At 37.7% G+C, this 15,235-nt stretch overlaps 1 pseudogene; it reads right to left on the bottom strand.

Annotated features, from left to right (window-relative positions):
- Positions 1 to 281: 281 nt before the first annotated feature.
- Positions 282 to 14,540, bottom strand: LOC745213 (RNA-binding motif protein, Y chromosome, family 1 member F/J-like; annotated as a pseudogene).
- Positions 14,541 to 15,235: the final 695 nt, after the last annotated feature.

Here is a 15,235-nt window from a genome sequence, read left to right on the forward strand (position 1 = left end):
CCCTAATTTTGCATCTGTGTTCAAAGAAACAAAGGAAAACGTACAACAAACTACACAATTTACTCTCCTATTGAATTTGCTTTAAGCATGTGCGGCTAACCAATAACACCAGGCATCTTGCAGTACATGTAAAATTTTATTGTGAAAATTTTAAGGTAGGTATTACATCTAAACACTTTTCAAATAGCATCAACAAGTATAAAATTACTTTGAAAACAATTCCTTTTCCTTTGAATACCTCAAAAAATTCATGGAGGAAGTCAGTATCTACCTCTCTCCACAAAACCAACATGTTTCTGTCAGTAATATGCAGGTAACGATGCAGAAATAACATTTCAATTTTTGATTTGCAAACAAGGATTGGTATGCAATAACTATTATTTTGAATGCTTGCTTTAATATCTGCTCGAGTCTCCTTTTTCAGATCGACTCTCCCCACCATCTACTATAGATGCCACATAAAGTGAGCTACCATATGCTTCACGAGGATCAGGGAGCACCCCACCCAGAGAAGGCGGATTCCTTTGGTCTTTTCTGCAAACATGCTCACGATCACAATAATGAAAATCACCACAGCTCCTTGAGTAACTCTCCCAACTTCTGCCATATCTATCTCGTGTATTACTATATGCATGGCAGGTGCTTCCACCATAAGACATCCGAGACCCTCGTGCAGGTGGTGCATCATGAGAGGTCCCTGCGGGGTTGATAAAATAATATGTGGGACTACATTTAAACATTTGTACTGCTATCATTAAAGCATGAATTAGTTAAAGTACTATTTGGAAATATCTGCTTTCCTCCGCCTTTGTTGACAGGATACTAATCAAGTCTTCAATAGTCAGAAGGTTTTATTTAAGAGAAGTGTAAGAGTAGTAGTTTGCAGCTTAACAAACTTAATTCTAAAGTAAATGCTCAGTCACATTTTCTTAACGTTAACTGAAGTTCTCACCTTCATATCATTCCCTAGGCTTTATACTGATAATGAGTACCAGATAAGCACTGTTTATTTTATTATTTGTGCACAATGATGAAAATGAATAAATATGTTTCTGGGATGATCAAAAAAAAAGAATACTCAATATTTAAACATGTTGCATATGTCCTTTACAATTTTCCTTAGAATTTCATTAAAATAACAATCCGGTCTATTAAATAAAATTCTGTAATTTACAAATCCATCCTGGACCCTTACCGTATCCCTGAAATGCATCTCTATAAGAACTTCCACGTAGATGTTCAGAATGATCTCTACCAAGGGCCTCACCGTAGCCATCGTGATAACTAAATTGAAAAAAAAAAGTCTTTTCAATTTCCGAATGAACAATTTAAGAAATCCATTTGATAAATCCAGATAACATGACAGTACCTATATCCTCTAGAGGAATGTTCATCCCAACTAGAATGACCATAATCATGGTATGCATAGTCTCTAGGTGGTGGAGTATAATCCCTGGTTTCTCGGGAACTTGGACTATTTCTGCGTGCACAAGTTTAAGCAAGGAATGTTAAATTGTCAACTTGTAGTACCCAAAATAGAACTACATTACAACTTAAACACAGTTAAATTGCCAACCATCTAAATAAAATACCCGCAGATCCCAAATGCCCAAAATGCCCAAATGCCCAAAAAGCACATGAAACAGATACTGATAATCAATGATGCAGGAAATGCATTTCAAATAAAAAAGGAGCTTCCACACTTCACACACACACACTGGAAGGGCAATAAATTTTCAAAAGCAGGAAATAACAAGTGTTTGAGAGGATGTAGATAAATTGGAGCCCTGACACAATGTTATTTGGAATGAACAATATAAGAAATCTATTTGATAAATCCAGAAAAAGTTACAGTATCTATATCCTCTAGAGGAATGTTCATCCTGCCTAGAATGACCATAGTCTCAGTATGCCTAGCCTCTAGATGGTGGAGCATAATCCCTAGTTTCTCGGGAACTTGGATGATTTCTCTGTGCATAAGTTTAAGCAACAAATTTTAACTTTTCATCTTCTAGTATCGAATACATGACTAACTTACAACTTTAAATTAAAAGGCCAAACATCTAAATAGATATTTCTCCAAATAAAATAGGCAAATGGCCAAAAAGCACAAGGGACAGATACTCATATTCAGTGATTCAGAAAATGCATTTCTTTTTGTTTTATTATACTTTAAGTTCTAGGATACATGTGCATGATGAGTTAATGGGTGCAGAAAATGCATTTCAAATCCAAAATGAGATATCATATTTCACACACACAGATGAATGGCAATAAATTTTCAAAAGCAGGAAGTAAAAAGTGTTTGATAGGATGTAGATAAATTGGAGCCCTGATACAATGTTAGTTGGAATGAACAATTTAAGAAATCTATTTGACAAATCCAGAAGAGGTACAGTACCTATATCCTCTACAATAACTTTCATGCCGACGAGAATGACCATAATCATGGTAAGCATGGCCTCTAGATGGTGGAGGATAATCCCTAGTTTCTCAGGAACTTCGATGATTTCTGTATGCATAAGTTTAAGCAACAAATTTTAAATTTTCTACTTCTAGTATCTGATATATGACTAACTTACAACTTAAACAAAATTAAAAGGCCAAACATCTAAACAGATATTTCTCCAAATAAAATGGGCAAATGCCCAAAAAGCACATGGGACAGATACTCATATTCAGTGATTCAGAAAATGCATTTCTTTTTTTTTTATTATACTTTAAGTTCTAGGGTACATGTGCATGATGAGTTAATGGGTGCAGAAAATGCATTTCAAATCCAAAATGAGATATCATATTTCACACACACAGATGAATGGCAATAAATTTTCAAAAGCAGGAAATAACAAGTGTTTGAGAGGATGTCGGTAAATTGGAGCCCTGATACAATGTTAGTTGGAACGAACAATTTGAGAAATCTGTTTGACAAATCCAGAAAAAGGTACAGTACCTATATCCTCTGGAATAAGTTTCATGCCGACGAGAATGACCACAATCACGGTATGCATGGCCTCTAGATGGTGGAGCATAATCCCTAGTTTCTCGGGAACTTCGATGATTTCTGTATGCATAAGTTTAAGCAACAAATTTTAAATTTTCAACTTCTAGTATCCTATATATGACTAACTTACAACTTAAACAAAATTAAAAGGCCAAACATCTAAATAGATATTTCTCCAAATAAAATGGGCAAATGCCCAAGATGCACACGGGACAGATACACATATTCAGTGATTCAGAAAATGCATTTCTTTTTTTTTATTATACTTTAAGTTCTAGGGTACATGTGCATGATGAGTTAATGGGTGCAGAAAATGCATTTCAAATCCAGAATGGGATATCATATTTCACACACACACACTGGAAGGGCAATAAATTTTCAAAAGCAGGAAATAACAAGTGTTTGAGAGGATGTAGATAAATTGGAGCCCTGATAGAACGTTAGTTGGAATGAACAATTTAAGAAATCTATTTGACAAATCCAGAAAAAGTTACAGTACCTATATCCTCTAGAGGAATGTTCATCCCGATTAGAATGAACATTATCACGGTATGCATAGCCTCTAGATGGTGGAGCATAATCCCTCGTTTCTTGGCAACTTGGATGATTTCTGTGTGCATAAGTTTAAGCAACAAATTTTAAATTTTCAACTTCTAGTATCCAATACATGACTAACTTACAACTTAAACAAAATTAAAAGGCCAAACTTCTAAACAGTTTTTCCCCAAATAAAATCGGCAAATGCCCAAAAAGCACATGGGACAGATACTCATATTCAGTGATGCAGAAAATGCATTTCTTTTTGTTTTATTATACTTTAAGTTCTAGGATACAAGTGCATGATGAGTTAATGGGTGCAGAAAATGCATTTCAAATCCAAAATGGGATATCATATTTCAAAAACACATTGGAATGGCAATAAACTTCAAACAGCAGGAAATAACAAGGGTTTGAGAGGATGTAGATCAATTGGAATGCTGATACAATGCTAGGTTGGAACGGAAAATGATGCAGCTACTCTGGAGAAATGTGGTGGTTCCTCAAGAAAACAAACATCATTATCATAGGACCATGCAATTCCACTCATATACACCCAGAACCGAATAGGCATACTCAAACAAATATTGGAGCGTAGAAATACTCGGGTGGAAACAACCCAGATAAAATAATGGGTTAATAGCTTGTGGAAAGAGTGAAGTGCTATGATGTAAATGAACCTTCAGGACATCATGCAAAAGGAGAGGAGACAAATACAAAAAGTCATGTAGTGTTTGAGCACATTAACATTAAATACTCACAACAGGTAAGTTCAGAGGCAGAACACTGACTGGTGTTATCTAGCAGCTGAGGAAAAGGAGAAACTGGGAGGGACTGCTTAACTGGTAGTTGGAGTTTTAATTTGGAGTAATGAAAATGTTCTGGAAGTCGATGGAGGTAGTTGTTGCCTGGCACAGAACGTATTAAACACCACTTAACTGTTCACCTTATAATATTTAATTTTGTTATGTGAATTTCATCACCACAGAAAAAAAAATCAACTGTGTTTTTTAATTTTTCCTTTACCCATCGTTAGTTGCATAACCATCATATCTTGGTGACATGCGATCATTTCTCCAGGAAGATATTGTCCCTCTGCGTGGAGGAACTCCATAATTCTCTCTTCTTTGTGACATGGGACCTGTAACATTCAAATGATGGAACATTACGTAAAGAACACCAAATCTGAAACGCTATTTTCTCTTCTCTCAAACAACTTTTTAAAATTATTTCTTCTATGACTCCATTCTTTGTTTCCTAAATTACTAGACAGACATGACACTGTGAATATTTCTCATGGCTTTGGATAACCCCATGGCTTCCACAAGGCCAGTTCTTCTAATGAAGCTGAAGGCAAACATTAATGCTTAGGTAAAAGTTCATTTGTAATGGTTAGTAACTACTTAGTTCTTATTTTCCTTTTCATGTAAATTACTGATGACTGTGAGTGACACAGGGAAAACACGTAAAACCATCAAACTCTTCACTGATTTTAAAGTTTACATACATTGTCCTTTCTCAGCCAAAAAAGGTAGATTTTCCAATATCATTCAGTCCATCTCACACACACATAAATACAGCTACCTTTAAATGACTATATGCTAAATGTTTACATAAAAGTTCTTTATCTCTAACTGGTTGGCTCTATCTTAAATGTTGACAAATTTAAATGTATTAGTGAAGATTTTCTAATGATAGTCAGGATTTGCTTTTACTGCAAAGAAAGCAATGCTATGCAAGGGGTCATTACAACATTGTTGCTATTTCAAAATAGAAAGTTTCTCCTTTAATATATTCTTCACTTGCCATTCCTTAGAGGTCAGTGTTTCACATATGATACCTTCACTGGCTAATTTTCCAATGGAAATGTGTTGGCTTGGGTATCCTGAAGCCAATAAATACCTCCTTTCACCGATACTCTACGTATGAAATGTAAAATTGAAAATGGCAGTTTTTAACTTCCTCCATATGTGGATGGAGGACTAAGAAAGAATTTTAATTTGCTCTGCTTAAACTTCCTTGCTAAGAACTTTTATTTATTGTCTTATTTTCTTCTGCTCAGTCTGCAGTCTTACAATTCTCAAAAGTATTACTTGCATTCAACCCTACTGCTCACCTCATGTTGCTTAGTTCTAAATTCCTCAAATAATTTCAAATCTTACACTAAGGACCTTGTGTTAATGTTTAAACATCCCGGTACAATCTCAATTACTGATTTACATACACCTATATTTCACAACTCTGCATTTCTGTGATATCCACTTAATTTAAGAATTTTGGACTCCTACGTGTCTACCTCTCGAGCCTTAAATTTATTTTTAAATCATATTTAAGCCCAATGACTCCTTGTCTGCTAAATGCTCTTGTAGTTCTTTTGAATCTTCATGCAAGCAGTGAGTATGCCTTGCACATACGCATTACTGAGGTCTCAGAAGCTGGATGGCCAGGCTTAGCGGCTCACACTGTGAGTGAGTGTGGAAGCCTGAGGCAGCTGGACCACTTGAGCCCCGGGCTTTAACATCAGTTTTGACAATGTAGTCAGATCCTCTCTCTACAAAAACATAGGAAAAAAATGTAGCTAGGTGTGCTGCTGCATGCCTGTAGTTGCAGAAACTCGGGAGGCTGAAACAGCAGAATTGCTTGAGCCCAGGAATTTGAGGCTATAGTAAGCCGTCATCTCACAAATTTGAGGCTATGGTAAGCCGTCATCTCACATAGTGCACTCTCACCTAGTAAGAGCAAGACTCCAACCCGGCAAAGTCACCGAACAAGCAATTTTTAGAATGGGACACCAGGGGACTTAGGAAATGGAAGAATTAATTACATCAAGAAGCCTACCATCAAAGAATACTGCTAGGAACTTTTAGAAAAATTAAGGGGAATTTTCTAGCCAACACAGGATTAAAAGGAATGTTGGCCTCACTCTAATCTCTTCTTTGATCTGCAATGAGAAGCTCAAGTATTTCTTCAACATAAATCTGAAATGTACCTAGTGAGATAGAAACTATAATAAAAGCTATCAATCAGCAATTATGCTCACGTATGTGTCACTTCCCTTTTGTTCAATGAACTTAAAGCTAAGCATTCAGGTAAAACGGCTCATTTTCAGTCATACAAAAACTACGGTCTTTCTGTCAGGTAGCATTTACCTTGGCTTCCCATCCAACTACTGCTTCTTGCCACAGCAGAAGGAGCAGATTTTTTCGGAGGAGGACCTCCACTTCTTGAAGATGGACCTCTTTTAACTGGAGTGAGTCCCCTAGAATAACTCATGTTGAGATCAGGAGTGTATCCACCATCATCTGTATTTCAAACAAAATATTTTTAGTTAACTAACATCACTGTTTCTTAAATGGCTAAGTTTTAGTTGTTTACAAATATTTTCTACATTTTATAACAAATTCACATTTTGTCTAAACTAATAAAATTAGCATTCCTACATGGTATTAGTACACTTCAAGCAATAAAAGTTCATTTAGAAAATCTAGAAAGAAACTCAAGTATCATAATATATCGGTATGAGGGAGAGATGTGGGAAAATGGGGTGTGAACAGGGCAGAAACCTATCACTAAAATATCTAAATATAATAGGCATAAAAATATTAAAAGAAAAATGATAAATGACTGTTTATATCCTTCTGTAATGAGGAAAAATTTTCAAAGCACATCATAAAGATAAACTAATTTCCATTCAAAGAAACTCAAATATTTCCAATACCAAGAAGTCACATATCAGGAAAATACATTGTCTCTAAAATTTGTTAACACAATATAGAATTCTTAAAATTCCCTTATGAGACACTAATTTTCAGATGAGACTATGCTGAATTTTAACAGTCTTTAAGAATTGCATATTCGGTAATATAAACATATTTTTATACATCTACAAAAATGTAGATATATGCCAATTGCCAGGTGGTGTTACAGGTTAGAATTTATATATACATTCTCGTCCGTGGCAGAGTATAATTGAACCTCACCCTCAAGATCAGTGGAGACAAAATAGCCATGAAGCTATGCATCTTAAACTGGAGCAAACACTGCAATTTCAACTTGAAAACAATCTCCAATTAATTACACGTCTGGTTATTAAAACTCCAAGTTAATTGTTAGAGTTTTGAAGGTTGGTTAATAGATAATACAACTTAACCAACAGGTTTATTTATTTATTTATTCAGATGCACTCTTGACCTATCACGCAGGCTGGAGTGCCATGGCATAACCTTGGCTCACTGCAGCTTTTGCCTCCCAGGTTCCCGTGATTCTCCTGCCTCAGCCTCCTGAGTAGCTGGGATTACAGGTGCACGCCACCACGCCCAGGTAAATTTTTTTGTATCTTTAGGAGAGACAGGGTTTCACCATGTTGGCCAGGCTGGTCTGGAAATCCTGACCTCGTGGTCCACCTGCCCTGTACTCCCCAGGTGCTGAGGTGACAGGCGTGAGCCACCTCGCCCAGCCCATCCAACAGTTTTTTTTTTCCTTTTTTTTTAAATATATGGTTTGTTTTTCTTTTGTATGTAAAGATGGACCCCTCATTTCTATTAAGTAAATCACTCATAAATATCATTTTCAGTGACTCAGCCTCCAGCAAAGAAAGATTCATACATATCTGTGAAGCCGTGGTTTTTAGAACTTTCCAGAGTCACACACTCTTTTCAGAAATTAAAGTTCTACATTTCTTCAATTGAAAATGCTTTATGGCAGGCCAATGTACAAACTCTCTGTATCAAAATTACAAAGCAATACATTTGCATAGATGTTTCCACATGTAGACACAAGAAAACAAATACTGCAAAATCAATCTTCAGTATTCAGTTACTTTTTCCTGTTGGAAAATTTCAAATATTACATCGTACTTTGATAATACAACTGACACGAAGTTCTGGGCCCTAAAGTAGAAAACTCTAAAGTATAATGAATATAAATGGGTTCTGCAGAAAACTGGTTGAGTACAGGCAATCAGCATTCACAAACACAACCCAGCTTCAAATGTGTGTTACTTCAATGCAAACTTACTATAATTTTAAAACAAATGTTAGATATTAGTTCAATCATTCTTCTAATACGCCTTTAGTACTTAGAAATAAGTTTGCTTATTATCAATAAGCTAATTTTCTCTTCATACAGGAAATTAAAAAATTGAGAAATTTCGATATCGTCAAACTTATTTTCTTTCAGTCCTATGGTTCCATCTTTATATTTTAAAACATTACCCAGGTGTCCTTCATGTGAGGGAAGCCACCCTCTTGTTCCTCCACTGCTTCCTCTTGCAGATCTCAGACTTTCTGAAGGGCTTCTGTTTCTCGAAGAAGCTGGTGGTCTCCGCCTACCATCACTTTGAAAAGATGGTTTCTTGGCTTGTTCTACTTTTATTGCTTTTCCATCCAAAGACTAGAAGTATTAAGGGTACTATCAATAACACTGGCACATTTAACGTATGCACATTTTACAAACATTTTTACATCAACTGTAGTTCAATTCGAGGTATTCTCTCTCAAAAGGAAACTTTTTTTTCTCCTAAAATGAACACATCTTTAGCAATGCCAAATTTGAGACAGTTACTGAGCACATGCCTTCCATTAAGGGATCAAACACAAATTCTATTTTTCAAATTCCTTGAAAACTTCTCCATTATTAAAAAAAAAAAACTCAAACATAAAAAAAAAGATTGACCCATCACACATTCTATGGAAGAATGTGGCACATCTGTTTTTTACAATATATAATCCACTTCATCTTTGTAGTCACATCACTGATTTGAAAGTTGCAATGTCCCAACAAAACTTGTGTCATTTAAAAAAAAATGAGCTTACTTTTTCAGAGTGATTAGTCACATTACTCATTATGAGTTGTTTCTTGTTGGATTTGCTAACACTTACATAAAATGTCCCCATATGATTTACAATTCTATATTGACTCTAAAAATGTTTCTGTAAATGTGATCCTTGTTTGATCTCATTAAGTTTTCTTGCCTTACTCATTTCTTACCTTGCCTTAGACGTGCCCCTAAAAAACGAATCTTAATATAGTACTTCAGGTAATTTCTCAGAAATGCTTAACTATCCTAATTAATTTCATAATAACATTTTTCACTGTAATCTTTTCTACAGGCCACAGCAATTTTTGAAAACAGTTTAGCTAATAATGCGATTTTAAAATTACATGGCTTTTGTTATTTGGAGGAAGGACTTAAATCCCTGAACAAGACCCCTTGCAGCCACATCGCCCGTTGTTCCTACCTTGAAACTTCTTTTGTTATTTCTGGGCTCAAAATATTTTCCCCAGATTTGCCCATGGCTGCTTCCTTCCCAGTGTTCTGAAGTCAGCCAAAATTCCTTAACTGTTAATTCCCCCTGAAAACTCGAAGAACCTCCTTTATTGGCCATCTTAACATTAATGTGCATACAACATTCATAGTTATTTTAACACAATAAAATATGTGAGATGAAGTAATTTAGAAATAACGTTGGCTGGGCGCGGTGGCTCACACCTGTAATCCCAATACTTTGGGAGGCCGAGGCAGGTGGATCATGAGGTGAAGAGATACAGCTCATCCTGGCTAACAGGGTGAAACCCCATCCCTACTCAAAGTACAAAATTAGCTGGGCGTGGTGGCACACCTCTGTAGCCCCTGCTACTGGGAGGCTGAGGCAGGAGAATCGCTTGAACCCGGGAGGCGAAGGTTGCAGTAAGCCAAGATGGCCCCACTGCAATCCAGCCTAGGGCACGCAGCGAGTCTCCATCTTAAAAAACAAACAAACGAACAAAAACTTTACACAAATTATCTGCCCTTTTGCTTGAAAACTAGAGGGAAAAAAGAAATTATCATAGATTCCTATACAGAAGTCAAAATTATCTCCATACCTACCACAAAGCCATGAACCAAAAGCAACTCTCGGTTTCTACCACAGCTTGAAATACTAATTTATAAGGGTGAATAAAAATGTACTTTCTGCTATGTGACAGGAAGTGTGCTAGATGTAACAGAAAGAAAAGCAACTAGCAAGACTTAAATATGCACTATATACAATTTCACGATCAATAGATTAATACATAGTACAGCGAGTAGAAAATACCTACAATATGCAATGAGGAAGAAAATATGAAATCTAAGTGGCTTTTGAAGCATAAATTTTATTTATGAGCCATACACAGGGAAGGATAATTCTCAAGAAGTCTAAAAAAGCACTTTGGGAATAGCGTGAAGACTAACAGGACCTAAAAACAGATTGGGATAATGTTATTTATTTATTTTATTTATTTTTTGTTTTTTTGAGACGGATTCTTGCTCTGTTGCCAGGCTGGAGTGCATCGGCGTGGTCTTGGCTCACTGCAACCTCTGCCTCCTTGGGTTTAACCGATTCCCCTGCCTCAGCTTACTGACTAGCCGGAACTACAGGCACACACAACCAGATGCAGCTAATTTCTTTTTTTTTTTTTTTTGTATTTTAGTAGCGACAGGGTTTCACCATGTTGGCCATTATGGTTTCTTTCTCCTGACCTTGTGATCTGCCCGCCTTGGCCACCCAAAGTGTTGGGATTACATGCATGAGCCACCATGCCCGGCATGATTGGGATAATGCTATAAAGCAAAAAACACTAAAGAGCACAGAATGGAATGCTCTTGACTACAATGTAAAGGAATTCAATAATTAATATAATTACATAGAAGTTTAAAGCTTAAGTAAACACACAATCTCTAGATTTAAGACTCAACAGGACAAGAGACCATTGGTTCAATCAAAACAAGTCCTCAAACACACTGGGGAAATGAGTAATTAGCTATTCATGTTACATAAATTACTCTGGTGACAGGAAAGAAATGTCCTTAGGAGAAAAAGCAAGCACGGAGCCAAGAATGCCAGTTACTTCTTCTGTTATCTGACTTCAATGTTCTCATATTATTTTCTATTTTCAACTACTTAACCTTTCCGTAAATGTAAGGGTCTTATTTAAATACACTTTTGCAAGAATATATTTTCATAAAATACATTCTTCAAGAAGGAAAGAGTCTTTCCTTCTTGTGCGTCTGTTATTAATAGCATTTAATAAATATTGACTTATTACTTTCATTTACATGAGGGTTCCTTTTAAGTTTTAAAGCTCTTCAAAACCTTTTAAAATCTATTTGCACTCATATCGAAATACAAACATAGAAAAAGGTTACCAAATATTAATTTATACAATGTTAATTCCAATACCCTTCCAACTACACTTGCACGTATATGGCACAAAAAAGAGGATGGCTTCATATGTCATTCTACTATCTTCAAAAGTTTAGTAATATTAAAAAGACCTAGAAATATTGTTAATTGAAGAACAGAGTTAGAATATTAGTAATAAGGGACTCTTACCTTTCCATTCATATCTTTGGCAGCATTCTTAGCATCTGCAGGGTTCTCAAAAGTAATAAATGCAAAGCCTCTGGATTTGCTGGTTCGATCCTTTATCAAAAGAACTAAAATATATGAAAACATTTTACATTCATATAATGGACTCATCAAGGTACTCACCATCTAAAGGTTACATCAAACTAAAAAATAATTGCATTTCACATCACTATTATGGTTCTCAGTACTCAGTCACCCCTACAGTCAGTCTAGTTTATTCCAGTTTGTTTCGGAACTCCACAGCACATTTACTTTCCCTCATTTTCCTTTCTAAGTAGTAGGTTATCCTTTCCACAGAACCTTAACCTACAACTATGAGAATTTTCCAAATATCAAACGGATACTACAAAATAAGAGTTTAAAATGCATAAGGCATTTTAACATAGGTATACAATGAACTTCGAAAAAATATATTTTTTCAAAACATATATATATAACATACATATTTTAAACATACATATTGAAATATACATGTGAAAATACACACACACACACACACACACACACACACACACACACACACACAGAGACACGGTTTTAAGAGTTACCTTCTGATATGGGACCATGTTTCCCAAATACTGCTTTAAGCATCTTCTCATTGGTTTCTCTATTGAGGCCACCAATGAAAAGCTTGCCAGGATGATCTGCTTCTACCATTGTGCTGTAAATGGTAAAAAATTATCTATATTTAGATATAAATAAGCTAAAAAGAGAAAATTTTATTACGTACTGTGCTGAAAACCCAAGTAAAATTCCCTTCCCGAGGCTGACATCTTTTTAGTATTTCTTACTTTATATATGTAAAATTTGTAACACTCAGAGCAGAGGGGCACTAACTTCATGGACAAATGCTGCATTTTAGTATGTACCTGACAAAATCTCACTTCTAAAAATTAGATAAGAAAAGCTATTGTAATTTTCCTCAGTTGCAATATGAAGAATGTCCCCATTTAAATAATTTTATTTGAAAAGAATCTATTTATGAGGTACAGTGTGATGTTTTGCATATTTTCTTTCTTGAGATGTATGTCTCCTGTTGCCAAAGTGAACTGCTCACTGCAGGCTCTTCCACCCAGCCTCAACTGATCTTCCTACATCTCAGCTTCCCAAGTAGCTAGTACTACAGGCGCTTTCTACCACAGCTGGGCAATTTTTTGTATTTTTAAAAATAGACAAGGGTTTCCCCATAGTGCCCAAGCTAGTCTCCAAATCTTCGGCTCAAGTGTTCTGCCGGCTTGGGACTACCAAAGTGGTGGGATTTCAAGGGTGACTCACCACACTCAGCATGATATTTGGATAAGAGATTAAATCGAGCTACTTAAAATGTTCTAGGAGGAGAATATTTTAAATAGTTTACCATCTTTTAGTGATTTGAAATATACAATAGGTCAAAGATCCCCAAACCCTAGCCTTCAACCCGTACCTATCTGTGGCCTGAATGTGATGCCGGAGGATGACATGTAATACCTGTCTGTGGAGAATGTAACGCCTGAGGATGACCTGAGGTGGTACACTTTTATCCGGAAACCATCCTCCCTACTCCCTCGCTGGCCCTCCCTGTCCCCGTGACAGCCTCACTGCCCCACCTGGCCTCTGTCACATTGCTCCTACCGGAAGACCCGCCCCACCACGTGCCCCTCGGAGACCTGCCGCCAGCCCCCACTCCCAAACGTGTCCACCTCGCCGCCTTCTTCCCCTGCGCAACCCTTGTCTGAGGAAAAACTGACTTCTACTAAACCAGTCCCTGATGCGAAAATAGCAATGAAAGAGTCCATTACGTTACCCAGGCTGGTCTCAAACTCCTGACTTCAAGCCATCCTCCGACCTCCACTTCCCAAAATGCTAGGATTACAGGAGTAAGGCAGTGTGCCAGGTTAACAGAATAACTTAAGCGCATCTATTTTGTTCCAGTTTTCGGCTATCTAACTCCATTTATCTCGATTACAGCCACTTATTCGGTTTAAATGATTTACGGTGCCAAAGATACATGAAACATCTTTCAAATACTGTCATACAACGAAGGAGACAATCACAGGCTTTACAGAGGCAAACTGAAACTCAGATTATTTGTGGCCCCATATTTCTACATACACTAAAGTAACACAATTTATGTCAAAATTTGATAATTTCTTCCAAGCAAATCAGACACGCGACATGTGCTAACTAAAAGTGTGACTTTTTAATCGCAGTGGTTAAGTGTATTGCCTGTATTCTGAATTACGACCACATTCACAGAGAAAACCCGCTTTAATAAAAAGTGCACATGAAAACAAATGGCGGCTTAGCACCATCTCCCACAACTAGTCGGACATATTAGGCACTTAAAGGTAGAATCCTCAGCAAAAATCAATGAGTTTAACGAAAGTGAGTCTCTTAATAGCACTGAGGAGTTCTTTCCCCCACTGACTCCTCCCGTAATTCAACAACCACACATAGAAAACCCATCCCCTTTTGTAGGCAAAATCCCAAACCTTTGCTTTCTATTCTTGCCGAGAGACCCAGCTGTCCAGAGAAACAGAAAATACCTGCGCTTTTTAGTAGGACAAAGAGCCTGAGGTTCGCCTGGCCCTCAGGCCGTACGGAACCGGCTTCGGAACACCACAGGGCCAACTACGGGAAGGACAGCGGCAGCTACCCTGAGAGGGAAGGACGCCGGAAGCCGTGCCCGGAAATCCCGCCTACCTCCAGCGGCCAATCATTGCGAAGGCGGTGGGCGTCAGCCAGTTCCTGCGAAGGCTGTGGGCGTGTCCTGAGGCCCCTCCGCCCCAGCTGGCCTGCAGCTCCATCATCTCGCGGTAACTCTTCCGAGACCACGCTTGTGCCATGTGGCGGGCGGCGGTGGAATAAGGCACACGCGAACTGTGAGCCCTTTGCAATTGTGGGCATGGAAGACCTACACCCTAACTGGCATCCTGAGTGTGGCAAGACATTAATTAGCCCACAGGGAACACATGAAACATCTGACTTCATTAGGCAGGCTAGGCTGATGGTACCGAATATTGCAGATCCAGAGGGGAGAGAGAGGGACAAGCGCTGCCCGCTGGGGCGAGGGCAGCGGCGGTGGCTTGGGGGGATTGGGGCAGGGCGGGTGCGTGGGACTAAAGTCGACTGGTACGTTGCTGAGGTGGAATTCCTCTGCACCAGAAGCTGAAACCCTGCAAGGATTCTGTCAGGTCTAGGCAAATACATACTCCGAGTTCCATGGTTCCTCCCTGAGGATGCTGTACTCACAGGGGCATTCCAAAGGACTTCTCATCCTGTGTCCTGGGCACACGGGAGGCCTACCGCCATGGTCGCCAATGCAGTG

The sequence above is a fragment of the Pan troglodytes genome, chromosome Y, assembly GCF_028858775.2.
Source record: "Pan troglodytes isolate AG18354 chromosome Y, NHGRI_mPanTro3-v2.0_pri, whole genome shotgun sequence".
Lineage (NCBI taxonomy): Eukaryota > Metazoa > Chordata > Mammalia > Primates > Hominidae > Pan > Pan troglodytes.